Source organism: Gorilla gorilla, chromosome 16 (genome assembly GCF_029281585.2).
Source record: "Gorilla gorilla gorilla isolate KB3781 chromosome 16, NHGRI_mGorGor1-v2.1_pri, whole genome shotgun sequence".
NCBI lineage: Eukaryota > Metazoa > Chordata > Mammalia > Primates > Hominidae > Gorilla > Gorilla gorilla.
In genome coordinates, this window is record NC_073240.2 from 11,855,880 (window position 1) to 11,872,476 (window position 16,597).

Consider the following 16,597-nt stretch of genomic DNA (forward strand, 5'->3'; position numbering starts at 1 on the left):
ATGGAATGGAATGGAATGGAACGGAACGGAACGGAATGGAACGTAACGGAACGGAATGGAACGGAATTCAAAGGAATGGAAAGGAATTCAATGGAATGGAACGGAAAGGAACGGAATGGAACGGAAAGGAACGGAATGGAATGGAATGGAATGGAATTCAATGGAATCGAATGGAATGGAATGGAGTGGAATGGAATTCAATGGAATCGAACTGAATGGAATGGAATGGAATTAAATGGAATGGAATTCAATGGAATTCAATGGAATGGAATGGAATGGAATGGAATGGAATGGAATGGAATTCAATGGAATGGAATCGAATGGAATCGAATGGAATCGAATGGAATCGAATGGAATCGAATGGAATGGAATGGAATAGAATGGAATCAACCCGAGTAGAACGGAACGGAATGCAACGGAACGGAACGGAACGGAACGGAACGGAATGAAATGGAATGGAACGGAATTCAATGGAATGGAATGGAATGAAATGGAATTCAACGGAACGGAATGGAATGGAATGGAATGGAATGGAATGGAATGGAATTCAATGGAATGGAATGGAATGGAATCGAATGGAATCGAATGGAATCGAATGGAATGGAATGGAATAGAATGGAATCAACCCGAGTAGAACGGAACGGAATGCAACGGAACGGAACGGAACGGAACGGAACGGAATGAAATGGAATGGAACGGAATTCAATGGAATGGAATGGAATGAAATGGAATTCAACGGAACGGAATGGAATGGAATGGAATGGAATGGAATGGAATGGAATGGAATTCAATGGAATGGAATGGAATGGAATCGAATGGAATCGAGTGGAATCGAATGGAATCGAATGGAATCGAATGGAATCGAATGGAATGGAATGGAATAGAATGGAATCAACCCTAGTAGAACGGAACGGAACGCAACGGAACGGAACGGAACGGAACGGAACGGAACGGAACGGAATGGAATGGAACGGAATTCAATGGAATGGAATGGAATGGAATGGAATGGAATGGAATGGAATGGAATCGAATGGAATCGAATGGATTCGAATGGAATCGAATGGAATCGAATGGAATGGAATGGAATAGAATGGAATCAACCCCAGTAGAACGCAAGGGAACGGAACGGAACGGAACGGAACGGAATGGAATGGAATAGAATGGAATCAACCTGATTAGAACTGAATGGAATGGAATGGAATGGAATAGAATAGAACGGAATGGAACAGAATTGAATGGAACGGAACGGAACGGAAAGGAATGGAATGGAAAGAACCCGAGTAGAACGGAATGGAATGGAATGGAATGGAATGGATTCGAATGGAATGGAATGGAATACAATGGAATCAACCCGAGTAGAATGGAATGGAATGGAATGGAATGGAATGGAATGGAATGGAATGGAATGGAATGGAACGGAACGGAACGGAATGGAACGGAACGGAACGGAATGGAACGGAATTCAAAGGAATGGAACGGAATTCAATGGAATGGAAAGGAATGGAACGGAATGGAACGGAATGGAACGGAATGGAATGGAATGGAATGGAACGGAATTCAATGGAATGGAATGGAATGGAATGGAATTCAATGGAATCGAATGGAATGGAAAGGAGTGGAATGGAATTCAATGGAATCGAATGGAATGGAAAGGAATGAAATTAAATGGAATGGAATTCAATGGAATTCAATGGAATGGAATGGAATGGAATGGAATGGAATGGAATCGAATGGAATCGAATGGAAACGAATGGAATGGAATGGAATGGAATGGAATAGAATGGAATCAACCCGAGTAGAACGGAAAGGAATGCATTGGAACGGAACGGAACGGAACGGAGCGGAACGGAATGGAATGGAACGGAATTCAATGGAATGGAATGGAATGAAATGGAATTCTATGGAATGGAATGGAATGGAATGGAATGGAATGGATTGGAATTCAATGGAATGGAATGGAATGGAATGGAATGGAATGGAATCGAATGGAATGGAATGGAATAGAATGGAATCAACCCGAGTAGAACGGAATGGAATGGAATGGAATGGAATGGAATGGAATGGAATGGATTGGAATTCAATGGAATGGAATGGAATCGAATGGAATGGAATGGAATGGAATTAAATGGAATGGAATTCAATGGAATTCAATGGAATGGAATGGAATGGAATGGAATGGAATGGAATGGAATGGAATGGAATGGAGTGGAATGTAATTCAATGGAATCGAATGGAATCGAATGGAATCGAATGGAATCGAATGGAATCGAATGGAATGGAATGGAGTAGAATGGAATCAACCCGAGTAGAACGGAACGGAACGCAACGGAACGGAACGGAACGGAACGGAACGGAACGGAACGGAACGGAACGGAATGGAATGGAACGGAACTCAATGGAATGGAATGGAATGGAATGGAATGGAATGGATTCGAATGGAATCGAATGGAATCGAATGGAATCGAATGGAATCAACCCGAGTAGAACGGAACGGAACGCAACGGAACGGAACGGAACGGAATGGAATGGAACGGAATTCAATGGAATGGAATGGAATGGAATGGAATGGAATGGAATCGAATGGATCGAATGGAATCGAATGGAATCGAATGGAATGGAATGGAATAGAATGGAATCAACCCCAGTAGAACGCAAGGGAACGGAACGGAACGGAACGGAACGGAATGGAATGGAATAGAATGGAATCAACCTGATTAGAACGGAATGGAATGGAATGGAATGGAATAGAATAGAACGGAATGGAACAGAATTGAATGGAACGGAACGGAACGGAAAGGAATGGAATGGAATGAACCCGAGTAGAACGGAATGGAATGGAATGGAATGGAATGGATTCGAATGGAATGGAATGGAATACAATGGAATCAACCCGAGTAGAATGGAATGGAATGGAATGGAATGGAATGGAATGGAATGGAACGGAACGGAACGGAAAGGAAAGGAACGGAACGGAATGGAACGGAATTCAAAGGAATGGAACGGAATTCAATGGAATGCAAAGGAATGGAACGGAATGGAACGGAATGGAATGGAATGGAATGGAACGGAATTCAATGGAATGGAATGGAATGGAATGGAATTCAATGGAATCGAATGGAATGGAAAGGAGTGGAATGGAATTCAATGGAATCGAATGGAATGGAAAGGAATGAAATTAAATGGAATGGAATTCAATGGAATTCAATGGAATGGAATGGAATGGAATGGAATGGAATGGAATGGAATGGAATGGAATCGAATGGAATCGAATGGAAACGAATGGAAAGGAATGGAATGGAATGGAATAGAATGGAATCAACCCGAGTAGAACGGAAAGGAATGCATCGGAACGGAACGGAACGGAACGGAACGGAACGGAATGGAATGGAACGGAATTCAACGGAATGGAATGGAATGGAATGGAATTCAATGGAATGGAATGGAATGGAATGGAATGGATTGGAATTCAATGGAATGGAATGGAATGGAATGGAATGGAATGGAATGGAATCGAATGGAATGGAATGGAATAGAATGGAATCAACCCGAGTAGAACGGAATGGAATGGAATGGAATGGAATGGAATGGAATGGAATGGAATGGATTGGAATTCAATGGAATGGAATAGAATCGAATGGAATGGAATGGAATGGAATTAAATGGAATGGAATTCAATGGAATTCAATGGAATGGAATGGAATGGAATGGAATGGAATGGAATGGAATGGAATGGAGTGGAATGAAATTCAATGGAATCGAATGGAATCGAATGGAATCGAATGGAATCGAATGGAATCGAATGGAATGGAATGGAATAGAATGGAATCAACCCGAGTAGAACGGAACGGAACGCAACGGAACGGAACGGAACGGAACGGAACGGAACGGAATGGAATGGAATGGAATGGAACGGAATTCAATGGAATGGAATGGAATGGAATGGAATTCTATGCAATGGAATGGAATGGAATGGAATTCTATGGAATGGAATGGAATGGAATGGAATTGAATGGAATGGAATTCCATGGAATGGAATGGAATGGAATGGAATGGAATGGAATGGAATGGAATTCAATGGAATGGAATGGAATGGAATGGAATGGAATAGAATGGAATCGAATGGAATCGAAAGGAATCGAATGGGATCTAATGGAATGGGATGGAATGGAATGGAATGGAATGGAACGGAATTCTATGGAATGGAATGGAATGGAATTCAATGGAATGGAATGGAATGGAATGGAATGGAATGGAATGGAATGGAATTCAATGGAAAGGAATTCAATGGAATTCAATGGAATGGAATTGAATGGAATGGAATGGCATGGAATTCAATGGAATTGAATGGAATGGAATGGAATGGAATCGAATGGAATGGAATGGAAACGAATGGAATCGAATGGAATCGAATGGAATCGAATGGAATGGAATGGAATTGAATGGAATCAACCCAAGTGGAACGGAACAGAACGGAACGGAACGGAACGGAACGGAATGGAGTGGAACAGAATGGAATCAAACCGAGTAGAACGGAATGGAATGGAATGGAATTGAATGGAACGGAATGGAACAGAACGGAATGGAACGGAACGGAACGGAACGGAATGGAATGGAATGAACCCGAGTAGAACGGAATGGAATGGAATGGAATGAAATGGAATGGAATGGAATCGAATGGAATGGAATGGAATAGAATGGAGTCAACCTGAGTAGAACGGAATGGAATGGAATGGAATGGAATGGGATGGAATGGAATGGAACGGAATGGAACGGAATGGAACGGAATTCAATGGAATCGAACGGAATGGAATGGATTTCAGTGGAATGGAACGGAATTCAATGGAGTGGAACGGAATGGAATGGAACGGAACGGAACGGAATGGAACGGAACGAAACGGAATGGAATTCAATGGAATGGAATGGAATGGAATGGAATGGAATGGAATGGAATCGAATGGAATCGAATGGAATCGAATGGAATCGAATGGAATCGAATGTTATCGAATGGAATGGAATGGAATAGAATGGAATCAACCCCAGTAGAACGGAAGGGAACGGAACGGAACGGAACGGAACGGAACGGAATGGAAGGGAATAGAATGGAATCAACCCGATTAGAACGGAATGGAATGGAATGGAACGGAATGGAACAGAATGGAATGGAACGGAACGGAACGGAAAGGAATGGAATGGAATGAACCCGAGTAGAACGGAATGGAATGGAATGGAATGGAATGGAATGGATTCGAATGGAATGGAATGGAATACAATGGAATCAACCCGAGTAGAATGGAATGGAATGGAATGGAATGGAATGGAATGGAATGGAATGGAATGGAATGGAACGGAACGGAATGGAACGGAACGGAACGGAATGGAACGGAATTCAAAGGAATGGAAAGGAATTCAATGGAATGGAACGGAAAGGAACGGAATGGAACGGAATGGAACGGAATGGAATGGAATGGAATGTAATTCAATGGAATCGAATGGAATGGAATGGAGTGGAATGGAATTCAATGGAATCGAACTGAATGGAATGGAATGGAATTAAATGGAATGGAATTCAATGGAATGGAATGGAATGGAATGGAATGGAATGGAATGGAATGGAATGGAATTCAATGGAATGGAATCGAATGGAATCGAATGGAATCGAATGGAATCGAATGGAATCGAATGGAATCGAATGGAATGGAATGGAATAGAATGGAATCAACCCGAGTAGAACGGAACGGAACGCAACGGAACGGAACGGAACGGAACGGAACGGAACGGAATGGAATGGAACGGAATTCAATGGAATGGAATGGAATGGAATGGAATGGAATGGAATGGAATCGAATGGAATCGAATGGAATCGAATGGAATCGAATGGAATCAACCCGAGTAGAACGGAACGGAACGCAACGGAACGGAACGGAACGGAATGGAATGGAACGGAATACAATGGAATGGAATGGAATGGAATGGAATGGAATGGAATCGAATGGAATCGAATGGAATCGAATGGAATCGAATGGAATGGAATGGAATAGAATGGAATCAACCCCAGTAGAACGCAAGGGAACGGAACGGAACGGAACGGAACGGAATGGAATGGAATAGAATGGAATCAACCTGATTAGAACGGAATGGAATGGAATGGAATGGAATGGAATAGAACGGAATGGAACAGAATGGAATGGAACGGAACGGAACGGAAAGGAATGGAATGGATTGAACCCGAGTAGAACGGAATGGAATGGAATGGAATGGAATGGAATGGAATGGAATGGATTCGAATGGAATGGAATGGAATACAATGGAATCAACCCGAGTAGAATGGAATGGAATGGAATGGAATGGAATGGAATGGAATGGAAGGGAATGGAACGGAACGGAACGGAATGGAACGGAACGGAACGGAATGGAACGGAATTCAAAGGAATGGAACGGAATTCAATGGAATGGAAAGGAATGGAACGCAATGGAACGGAATGGAACGGAATGGAATGGAATGGAATGGAACAGAATTCAATGGTATGGAATGGAATTGAATGGAATTCAATGGAATCGAATGGAATGGAATGGAGTGGAATGGAATTCAATGGAATGGAATGGAATGGAATGGAATGGAATTGAATGGAATGGAATTCAATGGAATTCAATGGAATGGAATGGAATGGAATTAAATGGAATGGAATGGAATGGAATGGAATGGATTTCAATGGAATGGAATGGAATGGAATCGAATGGAATCGAATGGAATCGAATGGAATCGATTGGAATGGAATGGAATCGAATGGAATCGAATGGAATGGAATGGAATAGAATGGAATCAACCCGAGTAGAACGGAATGGAATGGAATGGAATGGAATGGAATGGAATGGAATGGATTGGAATTCAATGGAATGGAATGGAATGGAATCGAATGGAATCGAATGGAATCGAATGGAATCGAATGGAATGGAATGGAATAGAATGGAATCAACCCGAGTAGAACGGAACGGAATGCAACGGAACAGAACAGAACGGAACGGAACGGAACGGAACGGAATGGAATGGAATGGAACGGAATTCAATGGAATGGAATGGAATGAAATGGAATTCAATGGAATGGAATGGAATGGAGTGGAATGGAATTCAATGGAATCGAATTGAATGGAATGGAATGGAATTAAATGGAATGGAATTCAATGGAATTCAATGGAATGGAATGGAATGGAATGGAATGGAATGGAATGGAATGGAATGGAATGGAATTCAATGGAATGGAATGGAATGGAATCGAATGGAATCGAATGGAATCGAATGGAATCGAATGGAATGGAATGGAATAGAATGGAATCAACCCGAGTAGAACGGAACGGAATGCAACGGAACGGAACAGAACGGAACAGAACGGAACGGAACGGAATGGAATGGAATGGAACGGAATTCAAAGGAATGGAACGGAATTCAATGGAATGCAAAGGAATGGAACGGAATGGAACGGAATGGAATGGAATGGAATGGAACGGAATTCAATGGAATGGAATGGAATGGAATGGAATTCAATGGAATCGAATGGAATGGAAAGGAGTGGAATGGAATTCAATGGAATCGAATGGAATGGAAAGGAATGAAATTAAATGGAATGGAATTCAATGGAATTCAATGGAATGGAATGGAATGGAATGGAATGGAATGGAATGGAATGGAATGGAATGGAATCGAATGGAATCGAATGGAAACGAATGGAAAGGAATGGAATGGAATGGAATAGAATGGAATCAACCCGAGTAGAACGGAAAGGAATGCATCGGAACGGAACGGAACGGAACGGAACGGAACGGAATGGAATGGAACGGAATTCAACGGAATGGAATGGAATGGAATGGAATTCAATGGAATGGAATGGAATGGAATGGAATGGATTGGAATTCAATGGAATGGAATGGAATGGAATGGAATGGAATGGAATGGAATCGAATGGAATGGAATGGAATAGAATGGAATCAACCCGAGTAGAACGGAATGGAATGGAATGGAATGGAATGGAATGGAATGGAATGGATTGGAATTCAATGGAATGGAATAGAATCGAATGGAATGGAATGGAATGGAATTAAATGGAATGGAATTCAATGGAATTCAATGGAATGGAATGGAATGGAATGGAATGGAATGGAATGGAATGGAGTGGAATGAAATTCAATGGAATCGAATGGAATCGAATGGAATCGAATGGAATCGAATGGAATCGAATGGAATGGAATGGAATAGAATGGAATCAACCCGAGTAGAACGGAACGGAACGCAACGGAACGGAACGGAACGGAACGGAACGGAACGGAATGGAATGGAATGGAATGGAACGGAATTCAATGGAATGGAATGGAATGGAATGGAATTCTATGCAATGGAATGGAATGGAATGGAATTCTATGGAATGGAATGGAATGGAATGGAATTGAATGGAATGGAATTCCATGGAATGGAATGGAATGGAATGGAATGGAATGGAATGGAATTCAATGGAATGGAATGGAATGGAATGGAATGGAATAGAATGGAATCGAATGGAATCGAAAGGAATCGAATGGGATCTAATGGAATGGGATGGAATGGAATGGAATGGAATGGAACGGAATTCTATGGAATGGAATGGAATGGAATTCAATGGAATGGAATGGAATGGAATGGAATGGAATGGAATGGAATGGAATTCAATGGAAAGGAATTCAATGGAATTCAATGGAATGGAATTGAATGGAATGGAATGGCATGGAATTCAATGGAATTGAATGGAATGGAATGGAATGGAATCGAATGGAATGGAATGGAAACGAATGGAATCGAATGGAATCGAATGGAATCGAATGGAATGGAATGGAATTGAATGGAATCAACCCAAGTGGAACGGAACAGAACGGAACGGAACGGAACGGAACGGAATGGAGTGGAACAGAATGGAATCAAACCGAGTAGAACGGAATGGAATGGAATGGAATTGAATGGAACGGAATGGAACAGAACGGAATGGAACGGAACGGAACGGAACGGAATGGAATGGAATGAACCCGAGTAGAACGGAATGGAATGGAATGGAATGAAATGGAATGGAATGGAATCGAATGGAATGGAATGGAATAGAATGGAGTCAACCTGAGTAGAACGGAATGGAATGGAATGGAATGGAATGGGATGGAATGGAATGGAACGGAATGGAACGGAATGGAACGGAATTCAATGGAATCGAACGGAATGGAATGGATTTCAGTGGAATGGAACGGAATTCAATGGAGTGGAACGGAATGGAATGGAACGGAACGGAACGGAATGGAACGGAACGAAACGGAATGGAATTCAATGGAATGGAATGGAATGGAATGGAATGGAATGGAATGGAATGGAATCGAATGGAATCGAATGGAATCGAATGGAATCGAATGGAATCGAATGTTATCGAATGGAATGGAATGGAATAGAATGGAATCAACCCCAGTAGAACGGAAGGGAACGGAACGGAACGGAACGGAACGGAACGGAATGGAAGGGAATAGAATGGAATCAACCCGATTAGAACGGAATGGAATGGAATGGAATGGAATGGAACGGAATGGAACAGAATGGAATGGAACGGAACGGAACGGAAAGGAATGGAATGGAATGAACCCGAGTAGAACGGAATGGAATGGAATGGAATGGAATGGAATGGATTCGAATGGAATGGAATGGAATACAATGGAATCAACCCGAGTAGAATGGAATGGAATGGAATGGAATGGAATGGAATGGAATGGAATGGAATGGAACGGAACGGAATGGAACGGAACGGAACGGAATGGAACGGAATTCAAAGGAATGGAAAGGAATTCAATGGAATGGAACGGAAAGGAACGGAATGGAACGGAATGGAACGGAATGGAATGGAATGGAATGTAATTCAATGGAATCGAATGGAATGGAATGGAGTGGAATGGAATTCAATGGAATCGAACTGAATGGAATGGAATGGAATTAAATGGAATGGAATTCAATGGAATGGAATGGAATGGAATGGAATGGAATGGAATGGAATGGAATTCAATGGAATGGAATCGAATGGAATCGAATGGAATCGAATGGAATCGAATGGAATCGAATGGAATCGAATGGAATGGAATGGAATAGAATGGAATCAACCCGAGTAGAACGGAACGGAACGCAACGGAACGGAACGGAACGGAACGGAACGGAACGGAATGGAATGGAACGGAATTCAATGGAATGGAATGGAATGGAATGGAATGGAATGGAATGGAATCGAATGGAATCGAATGGAATCGAATGGAATCGAATGGAATCAACCCGAGTAGAACGGAACGGAACGCAACGGAACGGAACGGAACGGAATGGAATGGAATGGAATACAATGGAATGGAATGGAATGGAATGGAATGGAATGGAATGGAATCGAATGGAATCGAATGGAATCGAATGGAATCGAATGGAATGGAATGGAATAGAATGGAATCAACCCCAGTAGAACGCAAGGGAACGGAACGGAACGGAACGGAACGGAATGGAATGGAATAGAATGGAATCAACCTGATTAGAACGGAATGGAATGGAATGGAATGGAATGGAATAGAACGGAATGGAACAGAATGGAATGGAACGGAACGGAACGGAAAGGAATGGAATGGAATGAACCCGAGTAGAACGGAATGGAATGGAATGGAATGGAATGGAATGGAATGGAATGGATTCGAATGGAATGGAATGGAATACAATGGAATCAACCCGAGTAGAATGGAATGGAATGGAATGGAATGGAATGGAATGGAATGGAAGGGAATGGAACGGAACGGAACGGAATGGAACGGAACGGAACGGAATGGAACGGAATTCAAAGGAATGGAACGGAATTCAATGGAATGGAAAGGAATGGAACGCAATGGAACGGAATGGAACGGAATGGAATGGAATGGAATGGAACAGAATTCAATGGTATGGAATGGAATTGAATGGAATTCAATGGAATCGAATGGAATGGAATGGAGTGGAATGGAATTCAATGGAATGGAATGGAATGGAATGGAATGGAATTGAATGGAATGGAATTCAATGGAATTCAATGGAATGGAATGGAATGGAATTAAATGGAATGGAATGGAATGGAATGGAATGGATTTCAATGGAATGGAATGGAATGGAATCGAATGGCATCGAATGGAATCGAATGGAATCGATTGGAATGGAATGGAATCGAATGGAATCGAATGGAATGGAATGGAAGAGAATGGAATCAACCCGAGTAGAACGGAATGGAATGGAATGGAATGGAATGGAATGGAATGGAATGGATTGGAATTCAATGGAATGGAATGGAATGGAATCGAATGGAATCGAATGGAATCGAATGGAATCGAATGGAATGGAATGGAATAGAATGGAATCAACCCGAGTAGAACGGAACGGAATGCAACGGAACAGAACAGAACGGAACGGAACGGAACGGAACGGAATGGAATGGAATGGAACGGAATTCAATGGAATGGAATGGAATGAAATGGAATTCAATGGAATGGAATGGAATGGAGTGGAATGGAATTCAATGGAATCGAATTGAATGGAATGGAATGGAATTAAATGGAATGGAATTCAATGGAATTCAATGGAATGGAATGGAATGGAATGGAATGGAATGGAATGGAATGGAATTCAATGGAATGGAATGGAATGGAATCGAATGGAATCGAATGGAATCGAATGGAATCGAATGGAATGGAATGGAATAGAATGGAATCAACCCGAGTAGAACGGAACGGAATGCAACGGAACGGAACAGAACGGAACAGAACGGAACGGAACGGAATGGAATGGAATGGAACGGAATTCAATGGAATGGAATGGAATGAAATGGAATTCAATGGAATGGAATGGAATGGAATGGAATGGAATGGAATGGAATGGAATGGAATGGAATGGAATTCCATGGAATGGAACGGAATTCAATGGAATGGAACGGAATGGAATGGAACGGAACGGAACGGAATGGAACGGAACGGAACGGAACGGAATGGAATGGAATGAAACCGAGTAGAACGGAATGGAATGGAATGGAATGGAATGGAATGGAATGGAATGGAATGGAATCGAATGGAATGGAATGGAATAGAATGGAGTCAACCTGAGTAGAACGGAATGGAACGGAATGGAACGGAATGGAACGGAATGGAACGGAATTCAATGGAATGGAACGGAATGGAATGGATTTCAATGGAATGGAACGGAATTCAATGGAATGGAACGGAATGGAATGGAACGGAACGGAACGGAATGGAACGGAACGGAACTGAATGGAATTCAATGGAATGGAATGGAATGGAATGGAATGGAATGGAATGGAATTCAATGGAATGGAATGGAATTCAATGGAATGGAATGGAATGGAATGGAATGGAATGGAATGGAATCGAATAGAATCGAATGGAATCGAATGGAATCGAATGGAATCGAATGGAATGGAATGGAATAGAATGGAATCAACCACAGTAGAACGGAAGGGAACGGAACGGAACGGAACGGAACGGAACGGAATGGAAGGGAATAGAATGGAATCAACCCGATTAGAACGGAATGGAATGGAATTGAATGGAATGGAACGGAATGGAACAGAATGGAATGGAACGGAACGCAACAGAAAGGAATGGAATGGAATGAACCCGAGTAGAACGGAATGGAATGGAATGGAATGGAATGGAATGGAATGGATTCGAATGGAATGGAATGGAATACAATGGAATCAACCCGAGTAGAATGGAATGGAATGGAATGGAATGGAATGGAATGGAATGGAATGGAACGGAACGGAACGGAACAGAACGGAACGGAATGGAACGCAATTCAAAGGAATGGAACGGAATTCAATGAAATGGAACGGAAAGGAACGGAATGGAACGGAATGGAACGGAATGGAATGGAATGGAATGGAAATCAATGGAATCGAATGGAATGGAATGGAGTGGAATGGAATTCAATGGAATCGAATTGAATGGAATGGAATGGAATTAAATGGAATGGAATTCAATGGAATTCAATGGAATGGAATGGAATGGAATGGAATGGAATGGAATGGAATGGAATGGAATGGAATTCAATGGAATGGAATGGAATGGAATCGAATGGAATCGAATGGAATCGAATGGAATCGAATGGAATGGAATGGAATAGAATGGAATCAACCAGAGTAGAACGGAACGGAATGCAACGGAACAGAACGGAACGGAACGGAACGGAATGGAATGGAATAGAACGGAATTCAATGGAATGGAATGGAATGGAATGGAATTCAATGGAATGGAATGGAATGGAATCGAATGGAATCGAATGGAATCGAATGGAATCGAATGGAATCGAATGGAATGGAATGGAATAGAATGGAATCAACCCGAGTAGAACGGAACGGAACGCAACGGAACGGAACGGAAAGGAATGGAACGGAATTCTATGGAATGGAATGGAATGGAATGGAATGGAATGGAATGGAATGGAATGGAATCGAATGGAATCGAATGGAATCGAATGGAATCGAACGGAATGGAATGGAATGGAATGGAATAGAATGGAATCAACCCGAGTAGAACGGAACGGAATGGAATGGAATGGAATGGAACGGAATGGAACAGAATGGAATGGAATGGAACGGAACGGAAAGGAATGGAATGGAATGAACCCGAGTAGAACGGAATGGAATGGAATGGAGTGGAATGGAATGGATTCGAATGGAATGGAATGGAATACAATGGAATCAACCCGAGTAGAATGGAATGGAATGGAATGGAATGGAATGGAATGGAATGGAATGGAACAGAACGGAACGGAATGGAACGGAACGGAACGGAATGGAACGGAATTCAAAGGAATGGAACGGAATTCAATGGAATGGAACGGAATGGAACGGAATGGAACGGAATGGAACGGAACGGAATGGAATGGAATGGAACGGAATTCAATGGAATGGAATGGAATGGAATCGAATGGAATCGAATGGAATGGAATGGAATGGAATGGAATGGAATGGAATAGAATGGAATCAACCCGAGTAGAACGGAACGGAATGCAACGGAACGGAACGGAACGGAACGGAATGGAACGGAATGGAATGGAACGGAATTCAATGGAATGGAATGGAATGTAATGGAATTCCATGGAATGGAATGGAATGGAATGGAATGGAATGTAATGGAATTCCATGGAATGGAATGGAATGGAATGGAATGGAATTCTATGGAATGGAATGGAATGGAATGGAATGGAATGGAATTCTATGGAATGGAATGGAATGGAATCGAATGGAATCGAGTGGAATCGAATGGAATCGAATGGAATCGAATGGAATGGAATGGAATAGAATGGAATCAACCCGAGTAGAACGGAACGGAACGCAACGGAACGGAACGGAACGGAACGGAAAGAAACGGAATGGAATGGAACGGAATTCAATGGAATGGAATGGAATGGAATGGAATGGAATGGAATGGAATGGAATCGAATGGAATCGAATGGAATCGAATGGAATCGAATGGAATCGAATGGAATCGAATGGAATGCAATGGAATAGAATGGAATCAACCCCAGTAGAACGCAAGGGAACGGAACGGAACGGAACGGAATGGAATGGAATAGAATGGAATCAACCCGGTTAGAACGGAATGGAATGGAATGGAATGGAATGGAATGGAAAGGAATGGAACAGAATGGAATGGAACGGAACGGAACGGAAAGGAATGGAATGGAATGAACCCGAGTAGAACGGAATGGAATGGAATGGAATGGAATGAAATGGAATGGAATGGAATGGAATGGAATGGAATTCAATGGAATGGAATGGAATGAAATGGAATTCAATGGAACGGAATGGAATGGAATGGAATGGAATGGAACGGAATGGAACAGAATGGAATGGAACGTAACGGAACGGAAAGGAATGGAATGGAAAGAACCCGAGTAGAACGGAATGGAATGGAATGGAATGGAATGGAATGGATTCGAATGGAATGGAATGGAATACAATGGAATCAACCCGAGTAGAATGGAATGGAATGGAGTGGAATGGAATGGAATGGAACGGAACGGAACGGAATGGAACGGAACGGAACGGAATGGAACGGAATTCAAAGGAATGGAAGGGAATTCAATGGAATGGAAAGGAATGGAACGGAATGGAATCGAATGGAACGGAATGGAATGGAATGGAATGGAACGGAATTCAATGGAATGGAATGGAATGGAATGGAATTCAATTTAATCGAATGGAATGGAATGGAGTGGAATGGAATTCAATGGAATCGAATGGAATGGAATGGAATGGAATTAAATGGAATGGAATTCAATGGAATTCAATGGAATGGAATGGAATGGAATGGAATGGAACGGAATTCAATGGAATGTAATCGAATGGAATCGAATGGAATCGAATGGAATCGAGTGGAATGGAATGGAATGGAATGGAATAGAATTGAATCAACCCGAGTAGAACGGAACGGAATGCAACGGAACGGAACGGAACGGAATGGAACGGAACGGAATGGAATGGAATGGAACGGAATTCAATGGAATGGAATGGAATGAAATGGAATTCAATGGAATGGAATGGAATGGAATGGAATGGAATGGAATGGAATTCAATGGAATGGAATGGAATGGAATGGAATGGAATGGAATGGAACAGAATGGAATGGAACGGAACGGAACGGAAAGGAATGGAATGGAATGAACCCGAGTAGAACGGAATGGAATGGAATGGAATGGAATGGAATGGATTCGAATGGAATGGAATGGAATACAATGGAATCAACCCGAGTAGAATGGAATGGAATGGAATGGAATGGAATGGAATGGAATGTAATGGAACGGAACGGAACGGAATGGAACGGAACGGAACGGAATGGAACGGAATTCAAAGGAATGGAAGGGAATTCAATGGAATGGAAAGGAATGGAACGGAATGGAATCGAATGGAACGGAATGGAATGGAATGGAATGGAACGGAATTCAATGGAATGGAATGGAATGGAATGGAATTCAATTTAATCGAATGGAATGGAATGGAGTGGAATGGAATTCAATGGAATCGAATGGAATGGAATGGAATGGAATTAAATGGAATGGAATTCAATGGAATTCAATGGAATGGAATGGAATGGAATGGAATGGAACGGAATTCAATGGAATGTAATCGAATGGAATCGAATGGAATCGAATGGAATCGAGTGGAATGGAATGGAATGGAATGGAATAGAATTGAATCAACCCGAGTAGAACGGAACGGAATGCAACGGAACGGAACGGAACGGAATGGAACGGAACGGAATGGAATGGAATGGAACGGAATTCAATGGAATGGAATGGAATGAAATGGAATTCAATGGAATGGAATGGAATGGAATGGAATGGAATGGAATGGAATGGAATTCAATGGAATGGAATGGAATGGAATGGAATGGAATGGAATGGAATGGAATTCAATGGAATTGAATGGAATGGAATTCAATGGAATGGAATTCAATGGAATTCAATGGAATGGAATGGAATGGAATAGAATGGAATCAACCCGAGTAGAACGGAACGGAACGGAACGGAAAG